Source organism: Drosophila busckii, chromosome 3L, assembly GCF_011750605.1.
Source record: "Drosophila busckii strain San Diego stock center, stock number 13000-0081.31 chromosome 3L, ASM1175060v1, whole genome shotgun sequence".
Taxonomy (NCBI): domain Eukaryota; kingdom Metazoa; phylum Arthropoda; class Insecta; order Diptera; family Drosophilidae; genus Drosophila; species Drosophila busckii.
The window spans coordinates 3,135,750-3,160,320 of NC_046606.1; positions in this window are offsets into that span (position 1 = coordinate 3,135,750).

Here is a 24,571-nt window from a genome sequence, read left to right on the forward strand (position 1 = left end):
ATGTTTATCATAAATTTAAATGCTTTATTCTTTCAACTTCTGTATGTTTAATTATTAGCTGTGATTTAATAATGCTATATAATGATGCCATATTCATATACATGCATTATATTTTAATTCTTTTTTTTATCATATATTTATTTTTATATTTTATTACAACTATTTACCTTTCTTACTATTTTTATATTAAGTGCATTATTTTGGAATTATATTTCTATTATAATTTTGTGCGTAACTTGTGCGTTATTTTCTAAAAAATATATTACTTGTTTAGAAATTATCATAAATTTCAATGCTCTTGCACACTATTTTTATATAAATTTATGTCGGGTTGTCGTATACGAATTGCCTCTTTGACTATTTTTAGTTATAATACAAAATTTAAAACAGCGCTGGACAGAATTTTGCTATGAGTGCGTTCAGGTTTTGTTGTAAATACAAATTTCGCATCCAGCTGCTGTAATTTTCAATTATTTATAATTGACTCGTAATTAAAAATAGTGCAAAATTAACAAAATTGAAGGCAGTAGAGTTAATAGAAATTCATTTCATTTATTTGCGCATTTATTACAGTGTATTTATTTGATTTACATAAATGTTGACTTAATTCACTATTGACACAATTGATTTGCTGGTCGACAGCCCTCCAAGAGCACGGTATTAAGTTCCTACGACTATAGCAAAGCGCACGTAGGAACTCTATACCTCGCTAATGGCAAAGAGGCTTCGTTAACTATATCAATTTGATTTTTTAAACACACACACACACACACACACACACACACTGCTGCAACTCGTTGGAACTTAAGCCGGCGTCCACTTGACTGTTCAGTCTATGCAATAAGCTGTAATTAAAGACATAAACGGATTAAAGTATAGATATTGACTTGGGGTTTAATAACAAAAAGCAACAAAATTTGTCGCCCGACTGTCTGTGCACACACACACACACACACAAAAAACTTCTCATTTTTTGTTGGGTCTTAAAATTTTATATATGCGCATTAGCTGTCGCACACATTAGCCATAAAAAGATGTGAAATAGATGATAAAGACCACACTATGTAGTATGTGCTTAAGGGCTAGAGATATAACTTAAAGTAAAAATGCTAACCTTGGAATTTGCTGCTATAAATTTCCACCCACCCGCCTGGCAGTGAATTGAATCGTGTTTTAGAGCCAAGTCCACACCCTAGAGCAAAGCGCTAATTACACAAAAAACTAATCAACTTGATTGATTTATCGGACAGCAATGCACAAGTTGACATTTTAAAAAGGCACAACAACAACAACAACAACAACAACAACAACGCCTACAATAAAAGCAAACAGCTGGCTGCACACGCAAATTATCATTTCAATTATATGCAAAATAAATGCATTGCAATTGATTGGCCAAGTTGCTAATACACAGAAAAAAATGCAGAATAAATAGCTTGAATTTATGTTAATTTAATTTAATTTAATGTCATAGCCCAATTCCTAAGTACTAGAGTTTTTTAATGCCAAAATATTCTTAAATTAAGTGAACTTATGAAAAATTAACTCTAATTGCTTAAAATTTGAAGCAATATTTTATGTTAGTTAGCATAGGAATTATAATAAGTACAAGCTATAATTTCTATAGAAGAATTATTTAAATTTATTTAAACTATTTGCAGCAATTCATTCAAATTTAAGCGCAAGTGGCTTAAATTTAAGCGCAAGTGAACTTAAGCGATCACTGACTTAATAAATTCTGCAGCTTTGAAGTAATTGCAATATTTTATACTAGTTAGCATAGGAATTATAATAAGTGCAAGTATATATATTAGAACGAAATTAAGCATATTTATACGCTAAGGTAGGAGTCAAGTCTAGGATCTAAAAAACTATTTGAAGCAATTTATTCTACTGCTGAGCTCCCGAATATTCTTAAATTTAAGCGCAAGTGAACTTAAGCGATCACTAACTAAATAAATTCTGCAGTTTTTAAGTAAATGGAATAATATATTAGATAAGAGTACATATTATAGAAGAATTTACTTAGGCATATTTACTATGGAGCCAACAACCTAACGAACTATTTAATTTCGAAACCGAATTCAAAATTAATTTAACAACTTAAGCATTAAATAAACTCACTCTTAAATCAACTACAATCTTTTTAATTTATACACACTTTTCTTTTATTTTTTACTGTGTACCAAGTATGTTGTTGGTAACAATTTTTGAGCCCAAGTGTTAAGCAGCTGCTTGGATTTGCATTGCTGTTTGTTTGTGCGTTGCGACTTTTGGCACGTAAATCAATTTTATATATGCGACGAGCGCTTAACAGTAGCTAACGCCCCAATCGACCGCCCGCTGCGCGCCTTGGCAGTTACTTTCAATATGTTTTCACCAATGCAACTGACATGTGTCGAAAGTTGGTTGCAGTTGCATTTGCAGTTGGCAGCTGCATTTAATGGCGCCCATAACTTTGCCGCAGGTTTTTAGTACATAAAACTGGCAAACAGTGTGCGCCTGATTAGCATCAGTCAGTTCGTCAGTTTGTCAGTCAGTCAGTGGCTTTGATTGACAGTTTGCATACAAAAGAGTTGAGCAAACAAAACAAACGATATTCGCACATAAATCGCCATTGCGATATATCTAGCTACTTGGCCTAAAGAGCTTACAAACAATTGTAAGCCTGCGCAGCTGCCGGCAACCAAATTTTTATGGCCAAAGCTAAAGTGTTGACGTTGCGAGCCCCAAAGCGCTGATTAGTTGGCTTATTTATGAGCTAAGGTCAACAATGAGTTACATTTAAATACTAAAGCGTAGCTTGAGCTTGCAGTTGCAGCACAAATTTCACTTTGACTTGAATTAATAAAAAAGTAGCCAAAAACACGTTGAAAAATTAATTAAAGCCTGCGAAATTAAAATGTAGCAGCTCAGCCACGCCTACACGAAAAGCAACGCCCAGCAATACGTGCTGAGAAATTTTTGAAATTTTTTATTTTGTATTTTTAAAAAATTATATTTGCTTGTCTTTGGCGCCAGCCGACTTGCCAAGCTTGTCATATGTTAAATAAAAAAAAAAAGTGAAGGTCTGACCATGGCGAGTGGGCGCTCACCTGCTGTGCAGTCGTAGACACACACACACACACACACACATATAGAGAGCTTTGTGCTATTAGTGTAAACGTGCAGTTTTATGTTATGGCAAATTGCCGTTGACAGCAAGCGCATACAGAATGTGATATACGTTTGTTGCTCTTGTGCTGGCAATCCAATCTGCATTTTGCCACAGATACTTTGGCCAGGCCAAAGAGCCAGAGCCAGAGCCAGTGCCAGCGCAACAGAGCCACAGAGACCAGAGCTTAGTGTTTAATTAGATTTCAGACAGCATCATGGCTGGCAGGCAGGCAGAAGTTGCATTAATAATCAAACTACAGTGGTTTACATAGAGAATACAGTATGCAAATTTTATGCTCAAATAGCTAACTAAACATATGTATAATATTATTAACTTAATTTATACAAAAATTTGCTATATGCAGTAAATATTTTAAATAAGCAACTAAGCTGATCTAATTATTTAAAAAATTATTGATAGACAAAAATTGCCTAATAAAAAAGTAATAAGGTGTGAGAATGGGTATACAATATATTTCCTATATATAAACATTTGTATTTAACATCCAGACAATTTTTTATATTATACAAAATTATATTCTCATACAAAAAAAGGCGAGTCTTTACTTCTATGTGCATATAGTTTACAGAAATTCTAAATTTCTGCTTTCACTTTCTAGATTTTTATTAGCTTTGTCCTAGTGGTTTTTAAAGTAAGCATAAAGACATAGTATTTATATATATTATATATTCTTGTTATATTAATATAAGTTGTCTTGTCATAGCTGAAATTAATGCTGAATGAATTATATAATAATAAGCTCTCATGTAACAGAATCTTCTTTTCTGTCTGTTGATTAGTTACTAGACAATTTCGCATTTACGTAAGATTTATTTTAGTTTTCAAAGCTCTGCCACTTTTTTTTTAGAAAAGAAGGGTAAAAATTTAAATTTTAAATAATAGATAGAAATAGAAATTATTGCTGAATGAATTGAGATAAATGCTTAATAGAAAAAGATGAATAGATGTATGATATGTAAGAAAGTTGTATCTTAATATAAAATTATTAATAAGAACCGTTAGGAAATAAGAAAAAAAATGTTGAGCCAAATCAACTACTTTATTTTAGTTTTTTAAGCTTTGCCACTTTTTTTGTAAGTAAAACTGAAAATTTAAAATTGAAAATAATGTAGTTGCTTTTATAGAAATTATTACTGAAGGAATGAGAAAAATTGTCCAATAGAAAAGAATAGACTAAGTCTACATTTTTAGTATAAATATGTTATGCGATTTGTATTTAAACAACAATTTTTTAATATAAAAATTATTAATAAGCTCAGTACAGAATTTCTCTTGCTTTGATTAGTTACAGAATTTCAATCTCTTAAGCTTTATTTTAGTTTTTAAACGCTTTCAGTAAAACTGAAATTTAAAATTAAAAATAATAGAGCTGCTTGAATAAAAATTCTTGCAACAAATTATTTGTTAATGCGCATGTGGCTACATTAGAATGTTGCTTGTTTTTCGAAGCAAAATAATTTATATTTATCTAACGTACATCTCACCACTGTATGCGTCTATTGTTAACAGTAAACTGCATTTGACATTCACTTTAATTTCACAAGCCATCAAACTGCCAAGCTGCGTGCAACAATCTGTGCTCGCCTAAATTAGCCAGACAGACAGACAGACAGTGGGACAGACTAGGAATTGCAATTGATTGTGCTTAGCTAAGCCTTTCAGACTTTCCGACTTTCGGACTTTCGCATTTAACAAAACACTTTGTAGCGAACTCAGCGAACATTTTCATTATGTGATCATTATACGTTATTATTATTATGTTGAAATTTTATTGCTTTATAAGCGCATTTTAATTTTCGCTGCCTTTCGCCACAGCTCAGCGACTCAGCGCTCATCCTTCAGTTGAGTTCGACTCTCTGGGCTAGTAAAAATGCATGGCACATACGCTGATGACCAACTGGTTGGCCAGACAGACAGACAGACCGAACCGAACCGAAGGCTGCTTGGGACGTTTTCCATGTGCCATGTCCGTTGTCAGCAGAAATGTCTGTAAGCTGCTCCGTTGACTGTTGTTGGCCACGTCAAATGTGTGTCTTTTGTGAAAGGCAACCAAATTACGAGCACACACACACACACACATGCATACACATCCGAGTGCTAGATTTATGTTACCAAGCGCGCTAAGCGTGCATAAGCGACAGTATGAGACTCTGTAGCAACATAAAATATAATAACTTATAAATAAGTTAGCTAAACGTAATGAGCAGCGACAATTGGTAGCTTTAAAGCATTGGCAGCTGCATTTTCGGGAAAAATATGCCGAAATACCTAAAACAATTTTAGATCTAAGGTTCTTAGGTAGCATCGAGATGGGCAACTATATGCTAAATTTAGTGTCGCTAAATATAGTGTCGCTAGCATATATCGTAGCTGAGATATAGCCGTTCATACAGACAGAATAATTTTCTTAGAGCTGAATTCATAAAATCTCAAATTGCTTATTGTGTTCGCTGCTGCGTCTAAAAAGTTAAACAGCTTGCAGTTTAGTACAAATTTGAGCATAATAATAAGCAATACTTAATATATAAGTATTCTAAAATATTAGTAGCATTAATATGGAACTACATAACAAATTTGACGTAGCTGACTCTTATAGTTTTTGACTTATAGCAGCTCATACAGTCAGAAACAAAACTTTCAGAACAATTGTTTACAATCTTTAATTTTTTAGTAGCTGCTGCTATTTATTAATATGCAGCTCATGTCAATTGGCGTTTGTCATTTCAGTCTATAGACGGACTTTGATTTTTGTTAGCCAAGTTAAGCAAGCCTATTGACGCTGATTGATTGCGCTCGTAACTAATCTGTACATTTATTGAGTTATCTGCGTGGCATAATAATATTAAATTGTTAGAGCGAGACAACAAAAGTTGAGCAATTAAAAGCAAACGGTTTTTGCAACGCAATTAAACGGCATTTAACGGCAACAGCGCGCGCGTTGCAACAAGCGAAAATCGCTTCCTCATTGGCCAGACGCAAAGTCAAACGCACATTAAAATTCCAACAGAGTCACATAAATTTGCGCACTGATTTCTTTTGGGGCTTAGGTGGGGAAACATGTTGTGCCAGCAGTTGGACATTGAACATGGCCACGCAGCACGCAGCTTATCAATCGTGCCACTGCATTCTAGATGCAGATGCAGATGCAGACGCAAGTTGCTATTAATTTGCAGCAAACGCGACTCGACTGGGCAGTTGACTCCGCTGGCTTGTTGAGTTGTCAGCTGGCCTGGCCAACTCGCTGTGGCTGTGGCGCGTGGTTATTAATGAAGTCAATCAGCAATTTTGACAGAAATTTATCTATAAGCGTCGGCAACATGTGGCACACACACTCAACTGTTGCTGTTGTTGCTAATTTTGTGCCACATGTTGCAAGACAGGCACAAGCTGCATGCACTTTTATTTATTTAATTTCATTTTATGTTAATTCGAAACCTGTTTCATTAACAGCAAGTGCAAGCCACAATTAAAAGCTGCAGCCAATATTTATGGAAAGTAGAGATCATAATTGCAGCAACGTGTGGCAATTAATTTGCCACCTTGTTTATTTTTGTTACACATAGCTAACTGTACTTTTTAACTAACGTCATTTGTTTTTGCTTTAATCAATTAGCCATGTTGGCCAAATTAATATTGATAGCAACTTGACTACAATGTTGCTGCTGTCTGCGCCAATTAGGCTGCAATTGCTAAAAAATAAAAGTATTAATTTGTTTATTGAGCTGCATTGCTTAGCTAATTAATTAAAGCAACAAACTAAAGAGTATAACTTTCAATTTCTTTTTTAATGTAGCAGCTGCTGCTAATTTAATGCGTGGGTGTGCAAAGAGCGACAACTAGAGAGAGAGAGCGCGCAAGAGAGTGAGAGCGCTGGGCGCACAGACTTCTCCAGGCTGTGTGTCTTTGCGTTTTCTTTTGATTTTGGCTTCATTTGCGCGCAAGGCCAGAGCCTCGTCCTTGTCGTTCATTTTGCTTGCAATGAAATTAAAAACAGCAAGCAGTCTACGCTCTGCTGCCGGCGCAAGTGGGTGGCAGACTGGCAATGACAACAGCGCTCGAGACTATGCCAGACGCTTGGGCGCCACTTGCACTTGCCACGAAAGTTTGTACCCACAGTCTCAAGCTGGCAGCCAGCAGCACTAAATGAAAATGAGTAAAGTTTGCGCCCCAGCACCACCACCCACTGTGGCAGCCTTGAAACGCGCCTTTCTTGCTCATTTTGTTATTTATTTTTGTACGCTTTCCTTTTTTTTGATTATGCACTGGCTGCTTTCTCGGCTGCTACGTCATTATTAAGTTGCTACGTTCCTTTGCTTATTAACCCAGTTTCAGCTCCCACTCGCTCTCGCTCTCGCTCTCTCGCTCTCTCTGTAGCTGTCTGGTGTTTATTTTGTGTGTCCTTGTTTTAATTTTAATTTTGCTTTTTTTTCTTAACTTGGTGACGTCGTTGTTGACTTTTCTTTTGCGCGCTGCTTGTGTTTTATGTCGTCATTTGCTTGTTTCTAGGTCAAGAACTTTTGCCGGCTTGCTTTGTTTACTGCATAATTATTTGAAAGTTCGACTACTAGGCGTATGCGCAATGCTTTAAAATGTGTACAAATGACAACACGCACTAAAGTCATCAATTTTGTTGAAACTCAAAATCCCTCAGCACTGAGTTGCGCCAAATCAAATTGGAATTGAGCAGAACACGCCACGCCCACTTAAAGCTTAAGCAGCAGCGTTGAAATATACGCGATTGCGAATACTTGTCATAGGATACGCACACACACACACACACACATTTAGATTGTAGACTTTGCTGAGCAAAGATATTATTATGATGGAATCCTATTTGTTACAAGGCAAATGGCAAAACGAACGTCGAGCGAGCTGCTGCTGCTGCTGCTGCTGCTGCTGCCAGTGCCAATGACAGACAGCCACAGAGGCAAACTGAGTGTGAGGAGATTGAGCAGTGGGTGGTGCTGGGAGTTGCTTTGTGCGCTGAGTAAATTATGCTAATGTCAAAATAATGCATATTCGATGATGTGAAGTTGCCAGCGCTCAAGATAACATATATGTTATATACATAGCTTGTATATATGTGTGTGTGTGTGTGTGCGTGGGCGTTGGCAAAACTTTTGCAGTTTTAGCAACGAATTTTTGCGATTGATTTTTTGCCTGCGACTCCAACTCCGACTCATCGCATTATAAATCACATTTATGCGCGCCGACTTCAAGTGCCGCAACTAATGATGGAAATAAATTCACGACTAACAGCAGGACAATGCCTGCCAAACTGCCAAGAGCAGCAGCAGCAGCCAAAACAAAAAGCAAAAAATATACGTAAGCAACTTGTAGTTTTAGCTGTAACTGAGTTCTGGGGGGTTGTAATGGATTTGCGGGCGTGTGGGTCCCAGTCAACGCACTCGACTGTATTTTTTGGCTGCTTTTGACGCCAGCCCAATATGCAGTAAATCTGCCAGAATGTGCCTCTAGATTTGGCAAACGTAGTCAGCGCCCCAACCCCCTCTCCCTCTCTTCAAATGGGTTACATATTTTATGCTTAATATTTTGCATTTTTATTTCGCTGCTGCTGCAGTCTCAGGGCCAAAAAGGCGACGGCCTTTATGCTGGCCAAGCAAAAAAAAAAAAATGGCAACAGTCAGTACAGTGCTCAAGCTTGTAGTGCTATTGTTGTTATTGTTGTTGTTGTTGTTGCTGCTGCCTTTGTGTGTTTGGGAAATTGAAAATTTGCTTGCAGCATAAAAATGTAGCACGTCAATTGTTTTGCTTGGAAATTCGTTGAGCACAAGAAATTGAAATTTAGCTGCATGGGCTTGCATCAAATCTGGTTTGCAGCTTTCTCTCTCTCTCTCTCTCTCTCTCTCTCTGGCTATAAATATAAATATTTTAAAAGACATTGCACAGTCAGCTTAACTGACTGCAAGTAATGGCAAATTGTTGTTAATGCATATATATAAACAAGCATTTTATTTCTATTTGCAGTTTGGCTAAAAGCATTTCAGTGCCTGGGGTAAGTCTAAATTTATTTACTATAAATATTAATTGCTTGCAATTGCAACTAATTTTAATTGAAAATGTAATATAAATAAATTATTACAGCATTTTATGTTAACGAGTTGTAGGCAAAATCAATTTACATTTATTACTTGAATATTTAAAATAGTTTTGCGACTGCTAAGCAAATATTTAAACACAAATTTATATCTACAAAATATTAAATAGTAGCGCAAATGTTTAAACACATAATAGTGAGTAATTGAGTAAATGTTTAATGAGTTTAATTGAAATTATTCAATGCAAACTTGAAATAGTTTGAGAAGATTCTTTAAAATTAACAATGCATTGATATATTAATGATATATATACATATATATATTTTCATAAAACACGCTAAAATCAAAAATTAATAAATTTATAATTACAAGTTTGTAATGCAAGAGAAAAATATTAAAAAAAAACTATTGGGCTTAGTTTTATGTTTTTAGGTTTGAACTGAAAATGAATTTTAAATAAATCAAATTATGTTTCAAGCAAATAGTTAATCCAGCTCAGTTATGTTTATTTAAGAGCTGCTATTATATTTAAAATCATCTTAACATACTCAACATTTTTATATTAAATAAAAGAAATAATATTTAAATAGAAATAAAAACCCAAAATATTGTTTAGCTGCAGTTAATTTCTAACTAAGCACTGCTATATTTGAAATTTATTCAACATTTATTTATTTAATAAAACAAATTTTGAGCTCAAGCTAAAATTTAAATAGAAATAAGAACCTAAAATATTGTTTCAATAAGTTGAAATTTTGCTTTCAAGCAAATATTTAAATAGAAAGTTGGGTTAATTTAATTTCTAAAAACTGCTGCGATATTTGAAATCAGTTGAATTAATCATTTATTTATTTAATAAAACAAACTTTGCTTTCAAGCTAAAATTTAAATAGAAATAAAAACCTAAAATATTGTTTAACTGCAGCTATATTTGAAATTAGTTGAAATTTTGGTTTCAAGCTAAAATTAAAAAGAAATAAAATTTTAAAAAATCTGTTTCACTGCCTGCATATTTGATAATAAGTTGAATTTTGCTTCAAGATCATTCTGTTAATTCAGAATTTGAGTTTAACATTATGTTAAATAATTTTCTGTTATTAATTTTCTATTTAATAGCATAATTTATTTATTTAATAAAAAAAAATTTTAACTTTCAAGCAAATATTTAAATAGAAAGTTTGGCTTGAGTTAATGTTTATTTAAGAACTGCTGCTATATTTTAAATCAATTGAACATATTCAGCATTTAATTATTAAATAAAATTAATTTTTATTTTCAAGCTAAAATATAAATAGAAATAAAATTCTAAAAATTGTTTAACTGCAGTAGTTAATGTCTAACTAAGGACTGCTGCTATATTTGAAATCAATTTTATTTATATAAAATCATTTATTTATTTAATAAAAGAAATTTTGTTTTCAAGCAACTGCTTTGAATAGAAATTTGTGAGGTGCAGTTTATGGTTCAACTAAGGACTGTTGTAATCAGTTGCTTTATAACAGTTAAAACATTTATTATTAACACATTGGCCACACGCAAACTGTTTTTGTTGCACTGCTAACAAAAAATCGATAGACTACACTTATATATTATAAATTTTTTTTTTCTATATTCGCAAGTACACAATTTGCTTATCAAGCTGTCGAGCTGTGCAACCCTCTTGCCACTCAACCCTATATATATATATAGTGTAGAGCTGTTGGGGCAAGGGGTTGGGCTGGCTTTCAATAAAACGCAAAACGCAACTTCAAGTTAATTTGCATATTTGCGAACACGCACATTGCAAAATGCAGAGAGAGTCGCTTGCAGCACTAAAAAAAAAAATTTGTACGTAGGGGACAGTTAAGCGAGGGGTGCATGCAAAAAAAAAAAAACAGAAAATAATAAAATAGCAGAAATTTATGCAAATGAAGTTTTGCGATCGAAAAAAATTTGATCTGCTGCTGGGCTTGTTATCGATTGGCACATTAATTTGCATAATCTACAGCTGTAGCTGGTTAAAGGATTTGCCAAAAATACAAATACAAATACAAGTCTAATAAGCAAATTGAATTGCTATTGTTGACTTGGCTGTCTGTGTGTGTGTAAAAGCCAAGTGAAAATATTTGAAAATTGGTTTTGGCGGCGGCGCACCTGACAAATGCAAACAGACAGTGGAACGACTAACGCATGCTCTTGGCTCAAACTAACTGTAGTGACTTTGGCAAAGGGCAACAGTCGTATAAATAAATTCAATTCAGCGCAGCAGCTTCAAGTGGGTGGGTGGGTGGCTTATGCTGTCAGACATTTTGCACATTTCTACGTTTATTTCGTTTGCTTGCTATAAAGGATTACGTCTAAGGCAGCGACATACAGTAGCTGCAAGTGGGTGGTGGTGTGGGGCGCATATTTGGATTTTTGCACATGCCAATATGCATAGCATACCCACCCAGTTAACACACACACACACACACACTGATACACCCTCAAACTCAGTTTAGCTTTTCAACTGTCTCACGCTTTTGTCGCAGTTTTTTTTTTGCTTTGTTCAGACGCACGCAAACACCCTCGCCATGTGTGTGTGTGTGTGTGTGTGTGTGCGCTTGTTGTTTGTATTTGTACAGCAACCATCAAACATTTACTCATGTGTCTGTAAAAAAAAAAATGGAAAATGGTTGCCTTGTGGCTGTGGCAATTTTCAGTTTTAGTTAACGCTTTAGATTGAACTATGGCTGTCATAAATGGCTTTGGCCACGCATATCTAAAACGGCTTAAGCGCAGATTGATGATGCTCGAGCGCAGACAAAGGCAAAGCGGCAATAGACATTAAAATGGCAACGCAGTTAGCTGGGCTAGCGCTTTTTTATTTTGAGTGCGTGCTCAAATTTATTTTTAAATATTTTCTATAAATTTTGACTACCCACTTTGCCTAGCTACTAAGCTTTTAAGCTCTAAATATGTTTGACAAGCATTTAAATAAAAAAAAATGTATACAAATCTAATATAATTGCTTTAATTTTTTTATATATGCACGCCTAACAATTAACATAAATTTTTTAATATTTTCTTTAAGCTTTTTGCTTTGAAACTTTGAGTTTACTCTCAGATTTTTTAGCTCTACATCTGTACACTAAGCTCATAATTGTTACTAAAATTATATACAAGCTTTACAATGTTTATAATAGCTTATTGATACCATCTCTCATTTTTGCTATTTTTCTAATTTGGTATTGGACTCTATTTGAGTTTATTTGCAGTTGTAGTACAAAGCCTTTAATGTTTACACAATCATGAATGATATAATTAAATATAACTCAATTATTTTTTTAAGTATTTTTTAAAATTTTTTATTTAATGTTTGTTTGAGTTTGTTGCACATTGCTGCTCCCAGTGCAGCTTACTATAGCTGTAAATCGCTAGCTAAAAATTTTAGATATTTACTATATATATTATTATTAGTGCAGCTAAATGATTAAGTTATTTCTATATTGTTTTTAGCTTCAATCTATATTCTAACAGTTTCCCATTAAATATATCCCTCTCGCTTTCACATTCCTAGCTACTCATATTATGCTAGATAAGCATGGGATATTTGTTAGTGTACCCTAATTATTTTAAAAAATTTTCTATATTTATTGCTGTAATTTTGACCATGTTTTAGAGATTTCAAACTCTCTCTTGTCTATTAATTGTTATTATAAAATCACCAATTATCAAATTTTATTTTCTACATTAATTATTAAAATTATTTTGACCTTGTAAGCCTTGCATTTGGTGTCAGTGTTTTATCAAACTGTTCTAAAATTCCCTCCTTGCATAGCTACTAAGCCTTTAATATCTCTAGTGGAACTAAATATGTTTAACAATCATAATGATACAACTAAAAAGGAACTCAAATCATTTCCAAAATATATTTCCTTAATTTTCTGAGGTCACTTTAGACTTTCCCCTCTCTTTTCTTAGCTATTAAGCTAAGTTCATAATCACTAGTGCTTGACTTGTTTTTAATAAAACCCAAATTTATTTAAAAATATTTTCTACAGTTTTGTTTTCTCAAATCCTTGAGTTTGTTCACATTCTTTGCGACTTTTCTGCTACTCATCATTGAAAGATAGTACACATATTTTATATTACCATATATTGTTAATTTAATTTAGTAAAAAAAATGTGAAAATAATTTTGCTCAACTTTTTTATTTTAGCTAAAAGTTCTAACAGACTTTGCTCTAATCCTTGTTTTCCCCTCACTTTCCATAGCTACTAAGCCCATAATTTCTAGTGAAAACTACATATGCTTGACATTCACTCAAGTTATGTGCAAAAACCCCAATTGACAGCAAAGAGTCGCGCGTCGAACATGATTTGCAAATAATGCACTTGAATTTGCATAGGACTTGCCAAAAATCCAAACAGCAACTACAAAAATTTATGTAAATTAGCTAACGATTTGCAATTAAAGTAACAGCTGCGCCTGGCGGCAATGAAAATGAAATGAAAATCATAGACAGACCCGCAGCCTCACTCAGGTAGTGCTCATAGCCAAAAGCTCATTTGCATAAGGATATGGGCATAAAAAACGAGAGTGTGTGGCGCATAAAAAGTGAAAGGGGTGACCCCTGACAAGCAGCTCATTAACATAAGAATTAAAAGCAAAAAAAAATCAGCACTGAGGCGAAATGCTGATGCTCTGGGCTGGGCTGGCAGCTGGCAGCCTGATGAGTTCAACGAACTGCCTGGTGCGTTGTCTCACTAACCCAAATTAAAATTATGTTAATGAACGTCGTGCGAGCGAGCGAATGAAAGAGAGAGAGAGCGAAAGAGAGAGAGTCGAGAGTCTCGTCTAAATCACGGCCAAGGACGCTTATTTCTTTTATTTCCTTTGCTGCCGCTGCTGCTGCTTAATGAGCGTCGGCAACGACTGCGACGTCGTTGTCCTGCTGCCTGAGCCTCTGCGCTGCTTTGCTCCTGTTACCGTTTGCCGCTCATTAATTTTGCCGTTTTCATTTTGATTCTTTTTTTGCGTTCATTTCCGCAACAAAATTTCTCCTCTTGTTTAATTTGCTCGTGCCGCCGCGTGTTTCATTTTTCATTCTGTACCGCGTGGTGACGTCACAACCAGCCGCTCTCAGCATTTCTCACTCTCAGCGCGAGCGAGCGAAACTCTCAGTATGACTTCGCATAATTAAGTTTTTAATTTATGCAATTATTTTGCCGGCTGCGAGTCGAGTCGAGTCGAGTCGAGTCCTTTTCGCTGCCGCTCTCGCTGCTCTCAAATGTAGGCCAGACAAAAGACCGGCTAACGGCATCTCATCCGCATCTCTTCTTGTTTTGGTTTTTAATTTTATCGCCATGTAAAGTTATTTGCGTGCGTTGATTCGTTGGCTGCGGTTGTGTTTCTATTTAATTGTTAATGAAATGGCTGCTAAAAATATTATTAAGTGTCTGAAAGCAAAGTTGAGCCAACTAATAGTTCAAGTTAAATATGTTAAACGAGTGTTGCAAATACAATTGCAAAATGACAATTATTTGAACAGTTATTGTTTATTGAAAAACACTTGATTTTTATTTAAATAAATATTTATGTTCATGTTTGTGTTTGTGTCGCAGTGCAATGGGAAAATTGTACGCACTTTAATTACTCTAACTTAGAGTTGCGCTTCGTTTGGCAGCCCAAATTAACATGATAAAAAAATAAATTCTCTTTTTCCAAATAAATATTGACCATTCAAAAATCTCTTTTCAAAATTAAAGTATGAAATGAAATAATTCTGCTTTTTCATGATAATTATGAAATAAATCAAATGATGATGATATGTAATATTGCTTAACAATTTTTGCTGTGCAAATTAATTTTCTCAAACATTCTCAGACTTCACATCAATATACTCGTAGATTACTACATCGACTAACATGATTGCCAAGTTTGCAAAAATTGATTTGATGAACTCTTCATTAGCGATATTAAAAATAATATTCTCAAATTATGTTGCTTGAATATGGCAATGAATTATTTGAAATAGTTATTCCAACTTAACAAAGAATATTTTATGTGATATTTAAGTAATTTCAATAAAGTTTTTCGACAAATCACTAAGAACACAAATAATATATATCCTGCTCAAGTAATCTGCACAGAAATATCTTGACATTTTCTTAATAATAAAAGATGACTAAATTTAAAATTTCTAAACTGCGTTAATACTTTATGTGAAATATTTCAATTCACATATTTAATAAATATTCTTTGCAGTCAAAAATATATAAAAATATATTTAAAAATTTTTGTATGCACTTGATGTAAAAACAAAATCTTGAAACTGCCTTAAGTCAACACATTTTTTCATTCAACACATTTTATTTTGAATAACTTTAATGAATTTAAAATAAAGTTAGAAGCACAGCAAAACTTATTTTTATTTTCACTTGTAATTAATTATATTTATTTGAGTGTTAACTCACCTGATTAAAATCACATAATTTTTAAAAAGTTTTCAAGTCTAAAATATTGCACATACAGCTTCAATCTTTTGTACATAGCACTTGATTTTGCTTGATTTTGTTTAGTTAATCGCACACAACCGCACGGATACGCGTCGCGTTAAGCAATGAATTTGAATTTGACTCCAAAATATGCTTTGGCGCTCAGCTCGTCGTCGCTTCGGCTGAGCTTGTGAGTTGAGAGACGCGTTTCGCTTTCTTATCAAACAGACGCGCGAGATTTTGGAATTTGGCGTCGCGTGTGCGGGCAGCGCTGCCAAAGCGAAGACGCAGACTTCGATACAAAAGTGGCCAAGCCAAGGCAATGAATGTCTTGAGAGAGTCTGAGGCATAGAACGCACCAGACGGGCGCAAGGCCCAACTGCTACTGCTACCCACAAAATGTTTTAGAGCCGTCGCTGCTGCTGCTGCTGTTGCTGCCACTGGAATTGCTGCCACCCCCGTTGTGTTGAGTCGTCAAGTGTCGGCCATGAAGTTCAAGTTATGCGCCGGCGCACTTGCTGCTGCTCTCTCTCGCTCTGTCTCGCTCTCTGACTCAGTTTGGGCGTGCTGCAACCCCCGCAGTGTAAATTTCTCCGCCGTCGTCGCTGCTGCTGCGGCAATAACAAAACTGCAGCACGCTTCCAGGCGCTGGCGCTTGGAAAACGCAACGAACCCACCACAAATACATTTGGCTGGCGACTAGTCGTTGTTGGGCAGCGCTTTAAAGCGCAGCAGCGCAGACTTTAACTGCGGGCCCATCAATAGTTGAGGCTGCTGCTGCTGCTGCTGCTGCTGCTTTAGCTTGGGCGTCTTATCAGGAGCTGCCAGGCCACGCATTTTGTCATTTTTTGGTTTTGCGCACGCAACAAAGGCAAACATGCCTCAGCCTCAGTCAGTTGTAGAGCAGGGGGGGGGTGGGGAGTCGGCTGGGGTATGAGACGGCGCTAAACTGAGCAGCTGAAGTAGAAATGCTTATACGCTGGGGATTTGAGCTTTACAAGCGTAACAAAATATGTAAAAAGAAATAAAGAAAAGCCCTGCCAAGCACACACACACACACACAGCAGCTATATGTGTGTGTGTCTGTCTGTGTGTGTGTTAGCGTATCTATGAAGTTCCTTCCGTTTGCCGCAGACATTTGCGCCAAGTGCTTGTTGGCTGCCGTTGACGAATGATAGATGGATTATGATTTTGTTTGGCGTAAATTGAATTTCGCTCTCGCTCTGCCGCTTCTTCTTTTTATTGTGCTCAAGCCAAGCGGCTGTCCAACAAATATTTAGACAACATGCATATTTAAAAAGGAAACTAAATTTACAAGCTGTCAAACGTCAAGTTAACGACGTACGATGCAAAACAAAAAGAGTTGCAGCTACTCAATATTTCATATAGAGCAGTTAAGGATACATTCAAATGTTCAATGCAGCAAAAGTTTCAAACAAACCTAAGACTTAACTCTTATGTATATTAAATCACAATAAATATTGTTATAAAATATTTGAAAACAATTTTAACTATGAAATTTATTTGCATTATTTTCATAATTTCGAATAATGCGATAAAGCAAAATAAATGCATATTAAAAATTTATATCTTTTAAATTACTTTGCAACCTTTATATAGAAAAGTTGAATATGGCATTAAATATTGTTTATAGTCTTCAATATGTCAATTTTTTATATTTTCATTATATATCTATGTTCATGATTTTATATTTCATAGTTATCATTTAAGACTTGAAGCTTCCATAAATATTTTAAATAATTTCTGTACTAAATTTTCTAGACGTAATTTCGTTCAAAAATATTATTTTATTTTTCATATCGAAAGAGTTTGATTTTTCAATATATTTTGTAAACCTATTCTTCAACTCCTTGCTTGCCATAAACTTTTATGCTGTTGCTGCCAAATATTTGCATAAAATATTTCATATAGTGTTTTAAATCTGATTTATATGTAAATATTTGCCATATATTATTAGAAAGTTTAAATTCATGCCGCTTTATATAAAGATGAGTGAAATCCTTAATATATATTAATTCATATTTCTTCTAGAAAAGTTGTTTGTCTTCCAATACTTAATTTTAATATTTTTTTAATATCATATGAAGAGTTTAGTTCATTATATATATTTTAAATATTGATAGACTATATTTATTTAGCAAAATATTTTTAATATTCTCCACATTTTACTTTCGATTGATCTTCATATGATATTTTAATATTTGCAAACTTTATAGAAATGTTGAATCTTCATTAAATCTTAAAACATAAATATAAACTATATATTTTTATATTTTTTTATAGAAGTTGTGTGTTATATATATTAATATTGTTATATTTCATTATGGAAAAGTTTATATCGTTTATATATTTTTAAATATTTTATTTGCATATTTTTGTAACATTTTAGTGAATGGATATTTATTTTTGTAAATATTTTCAGCTTTTATAATTTTATATATTTTGTTTAATTTTCAGTAGAAGAGCTGACATCTTCATAAAATATTTTTTTAATATGGCTTAATCTGATATAGAAGAGTTTAAATCTTTAATGGCAACTTCAATATATACATTTAAATATAATATTTCATAAATTTATATGCTACACGTCAATTTATATATTTATATAAATAACACATATATGCATTGACTTGTCGTTTATTTAAATTTATGCATTTAATTTTAATTTTTATGTTGTTTGATTCTTAGTGCCTTAAACAGCTTAGAGCGACTGCCTGCCACAATTTGTTGTATGCGCTACGCTTTATGAGCCACTCGAGCGTTGCTTTTGTGTTGCATGCAACATACTTTTATGGATCAGCTGCAGCAGCAGCAGCGAATGCAAAGCTAGCCAAGGGGTAGGACTTAACTTTGAGTTTTGATTTGCCCAACGAACATTTGTGCAGCCAAAGCTTTTGTTATAACACACACACACACACATACACATACATATGCAGCAAGAATTTATAACTAGCAGCAAATTTTTATGGTACATAGTTCTCATACTTTTGCTTACAATTCGCATGCGTCATAACTCAATAAGCAGCCAACAACAACAACAACAACTCGACAGCCAACTATAAGCTAACTGTAATCCTAATGAAACTACAACACACACACATGTGTGTCTGTGTGTGTGTGTGGCTCTACCCTGGCAACATTTGCATGCAACAATTTGGCAGCAGAGCAAAGAAAAAAAAATATATAATACCAAATGCGAATAAAATGAAAAGGAACTAAGAACTTGAGGCAACTGAGAAGCTGCTGCCTGCTCATCAGAGTTTCAAGTTGCACACACACACACACACACACACACTCGTGCATATGTGAGGCAGGCAGCCTTTCAGCTTGTTGCCTGTAGTGGAATTTATTATAAGATCCTTTTTACTTTTGCTGCTGCTGCTGCTGCTGCTTTAGCAAAAGACTCGACTTGTTGTTGCTTTTGCATTAAAAAGGCATTTACAGTTATTTGGCTTACAACATATTTTTATTATTATTACTGCATAGTTAGCTAACGTTGCTGACCAAGTAGTTGAACTTTGGCATTTCAATAAGTCCCAAATTCCAGTCTAATGAGCGTAAAGCTAATCAACAACACATAATGTGTGTGTGTGTGTGTAAATTGCGTTTTTAGTATCATTAATCTGCCACAGCCGACGTCAGCAGCAGGCAGCAACATCAATGACTTTGCCACAAAAGGGGGCACATTAATTTCCACCTAAGCAGCGATTTGCTAAACGCGATAGCTTTAGCTGAATGCAGCCCCAAACAACAAAATTTAAATACAGTAAAGCATAAAAAATAAATAATCGATTAGCTTGTAGTATATTACGCATACGCAGCGTTTAACACATTGAGGCAAGTCTGCAAACCTTTAAATTTTAGCTGCGTCTAGTTAATTGATTTATAATATTTAATAAGCATAAACTAGCAGCTTAAGCTGCAATTATTTTGTAGCTGCGCTTCAATCAATTTGGCACCACTGTGTCTACGCCTACTCATCAGCATAACTCGTCATGCATAACTTCGTGGACTGACTGACTGACTGACTGACTTGAGCTGTCATTAGTAAGACACGCCTTTAATACATGGAAAGCTGGCACGCCATTTTGCCCAAGTTTATGGCAAATGGCTTAACAGGAAATTAAGCAAAAACAGCAGGCAGCTGAACAGACGGACGGACAGACAGCTGATCTGTATCTAAATCTAAATGTATATCTAAGTTGTGCGCATCTTAAAGGGAAATTAGCTGCGAAAATGCTTAACGAATGCTAAATCAAAATGTGCGCACACACACACACACACTAGCGTAGACTGCTGTAATGTTTATTGTAATTCGGCAAGTATTTGTGGAATATGAATTGCGAGTATTTGCATAAATGAAATGTGTATGTAAATGGCAACTCGTAATGCCAATCAATCACCCCAAAAAGCGAACACACACACACACACACACACACATGCATGTGTGAGTTTGAGCTCCTCCCACAGTTGCACACACAAAACCAATAAACTAAATTCGCTTGAAAAAAAATATTGGACAAGCAAAAAAAAAAAAAGCAGAAATCGTCAACAACAACAGCAGCGCATATGTGAGTTTAGCAGCGTGTGTGTGTGTGTGTGTGTGTGTGTATGGGGCGTATGCCAACCCTTATCCTTGGCAGGATATTACATGCTTCAACAATGTTGTAGCATTCCCAATAACAGCAACAACAACAACAACAACAACAACAACAGCAACGGAGCTCTCAAGCATTCCTGCCGAAAATGAAATTCTGTTTTGCATTTTATGTCGACGTCGACTTCGAAGCATAAAGCAGCGCTGCTTGGACAAGAGAGCGGGCAAAGCAGCAGCAGCAGCAGCCGAAAAACATCAGCAGAACTTGTAGAAAGAACGACCGACAAAAAGAAGCAGCGCAAAGAAAAAAATGAAATCTAAACAAAATGCGTTCGAGCGTGTGTGTTCAATTACAATGTGTGTGTGATTGCTGGCGACGCAAGAGGGCAGCAGCGACGCTGGTGGTGTGTACGCCCACACACACACTGACATAAAAATTTACAATGCGAAATAAGCGAGCGTAACGCTTTTTGTTGAACTTCGAGCTAAAAACTGAGCGCTGAGGCCATCCTTATGCAAATAGCAGCAGCAGCAGCCAGGGCTGCGCACATAAAAATAAAATAATAACAATACAATATTTTTTGATGACAGCCGACGCCAACACAACGACGACCCAACGGCCAGCTACACTTAAAAAAAAAGACAGCACATAAAAGAAAGGTTTAATCGACGCGCATTCGGGGGGGGGCGTGGCACTTTAAAATGTGTTTTTATTTTTTTTGCTGCTTATGGGCGCCATCATGATGCGTCATCAATTTGAGTTTTTTATGTCGCCAGCTATAAACAGCTAAAAGTAAAACGTGGCTCAGATTTGTTTAAAGCGTATCCGATCAAGCCAACGCGCTTTAGGCTTCATTTGAGGCACATGCAACTCAAACTCGTCTAAATAATTATTTTTGCATACGAAATGTTGAACAAACAACTCAAAGGATATAGCAGCAGCCTTGACAGAGGAAATGAAAATAAATAACTGAACACAAAAATCACATTTGAATAACAATCAGAAAAAAAATACACAGAACGTACAATAAAAATACACACACATAGGTATAACACAAAGAATTCATAATAAGCGTCATTGTCATGCGAGAAATGAATAAAAATCAAACGACAACGACAACGACAACGACAAGAGGCAGCAACGACAACGAAGCTTGTTGTGTAAAAAAAAAAATTGAAAAGGGCTGCAAGTAGTTTGAAGTGGAGCTCTACAGGATGCGTGCCGCATATGTGAAAAGGAGTCGCAGTCGCCTGCGTGGGCTGCATGAATTTTTTAATGCCAGCCAACTAGCAATTGCTGCTCTCTCTCTCTCTCTTTTATTGAAATATTTTTGCAGCTTGCGCTACGCTTTAGTTCAAGCCCAGGATATGCTGCTTGACAAATTGTTGCTGCCTCTTCATTTAATTTTCATCAGCTGCTGCTGCTGCTGCTGCTGTCATAATTGATTTTGTTAAACGTGCCACACAGCGCAACAAGTGGCAAGCAAAAAGAAACTTTCGCTCGCTGCGGAAAGTAAAAACAAATTAAGCTGCAAATAAATGAGCTGGCGACGGCGGCAAAATAATTGGGGGAATACCCACAAGCTGTGCCAGACACTTTGACATAATTTCTCAGCCAGCCAGCCAGACGACAACAACAAGGACTGCGCCCACACACACAAGGACACACAGCCAACCATAACCAGCCCCAACAAAGTTTTAATTAATTGCGCTCAGCTCGACACACACAAAGACACACACACACACACACACACAGTGTGTGCGGCAAATGAAAATGAGCCAAAGTTAAGCAGCACACAAAATTTTCATTTCATTTTCACGTACGCGACGTTAGCGTTGTGAAAATTTTCAAGCCAGCGGCTGCTTTGGGTGGGTGGTTGAAAAAAAAAGCTGCGGTGTAAATTTTTGGCTGCATGCAACTTGTTGTTGTTTGTCTTGAGAATTGCTAAATATGTCAGAGCGCAGCAATTTGCTCAAGTAGCTGATAAATTAGCAATTCAATTTAAGTCCAAAGCTGCGTATTTTAAATAGAAGATGAAAACTAGACATATGTACCTCTGATCTAGATTTAAAATCAGGCAAAGTTTAAAGTTTAATCGCTAAATTAAGCAGTGACTACAAGATGGAACAAATTTTAAATAACGAACTATTTGTTTTACCTTTTATTCAATTGAAGCCGATTTATATTATATACAGCATTTAGCATTGTCTTAAGACTTGTACAATGTTTTTGAATTCCCGTAAAGAAATATTGCTATTTTATTGAAATTTTTTATTAATGATTCCTATAAAGTCTGTTCTGGAATCTATTCTTTCTATGCGACATGACCTAATGATAGCTTAGTAATATTTAATAAAATTGTTCTACAGTATTGGCCACATTTTTATCAAAATATTTTACACTTATAGCAATTAAATTATTCTGCAAATAAAAATATTTTATTATATGATATATGGTAAAAATGCCAGCATATACTTGAATTCGTTTACCTAGCAGTAATCATTTAAAAACAATGACATTTCACATATTTAATAATGCACAATTAGACATAATAATTAAAATTGGTACACGTTGTTCTTGTGTTTTTAATGTGTTAATAATTACAGCAAGAGAAGTGAAGTGAAGAGTTAAACATGCAAAGTCAAGTCGATCACGCCACCTGTTGCTGGTTTAGTCAAAGATCAACTGCCGTTATTTTGGGAGTTAGCCCTTGCTATGTAGCTCGCGCGGCTCTCTCTTCTCACTTTTTTTCGTTCATTCAGCTGCCGATGCTTAGCTTTCGTGGGTATGCGTGAGTTTCGGCTCAGTTAGGCTTGAAGCTGAAGCTGTTTATCTCGTTTTGTGTGATCGTGTCAGACTTCCTTTCCTTCTTCATGCTGCACTGGCTCATGCAAATGTGAACTCCATAACAAATCTTTTGATTGCGCAAAGCAAGTAACTGTGAATTGGATTTTTCAGCGTGCGTATAGTAAATGCCTCTTTCATTCTCTCGCTGACTTCTTACTCACTTATACTAATAAGTATAAATATGCCAGCACTTGACTTGAACATTGGCAAATCTAAATGTACAAGAGCCGATCGAAAAATAAAAATCATTAATAAGCATATTAGAGCTTCGTATTATTTTTTAAATATTAGCTTATATAAAAGGCATTTTATTTTGCATTCAAATAATATATTTGAATGATATTAATAATTACAATATCATCACCCCACATAGTTTTTGTTCTACACCTTTGAGCTTAGCCCTGCATGTGCTCGCGCTCTCTTTTTTCTTCGTTCGCAAGGGCAGCGACGCCCACGTAGCATCGTAGTATGTGTGAGCTTCGGCCCTAGCTAGGGTGAGCGCTTAGCGGCGCGGCTGAGTTCAGTAGCTAATTAGAGCTGAAGCTGTTCACACGTGATCTCGCTGACTGTCGAGATTTTCTTCTTCTTCTTTATTCTACTACGCTGCAAATGCACAATTCAAGCAAATGCTTATCATATTTTAAATCCTCTATTGATTTTCAACTTTATATATTTTATTATTAAATGGGATATAATAATGCCTCTCTTACTATTTTCATATTCAAACATTATTATTGATTTAAAATTGAAAATATTTCACTTGCGTGTTATGTATTTATTACAACTAATTACAAAAAATTATTTAATTGATTAGAAACAAAAACAAATTTGTATTATAGCTCAACAAATTGTTTAAGCAAAGGAAGCGCCAGAGGCCAGCAGCAATTTAAAAGCAAACTGATTGAAAGCTACGTCAGCCATATGCAGATAACGCAGGTCGGTTGCATATGCAAAACACTATCGAACCAACTGTCTGTCCAACCGTCTGTCGTATCTATTTGCGTGCTACCCACATCAGCAATTTAAGCATGAAATGTGCTCTGAAATTTCTGCTTGCTGTTTATGAAACTCTAATTAAGTAGAGAGAACCACAGACACTCAAGCCAAAGAGAGAGAGAGAGAGAGAGAGAGAGAGACGGAGCGATTCGGTTACCAGCATACTGAACTGGGAACCCTTGTGTGTACATTGTGTTAACCCTAAACCAACAAACATATCCTCAGCTCTTCTATCCATTGTTTTCTATTGTCTGTTTGCCCATCCGAAGGCGATTTATTGCCGATTTGTGCCGAAAATCGAAAGTGGTTTGTGCGCATTTAGATTTCAAACATCAAAGGGGTAAGAGGAGCGAAATTTGTTGCATGGCATTATTATAAATTTGCCTTTTAATTTACGTTACGCCGATTTTAAAC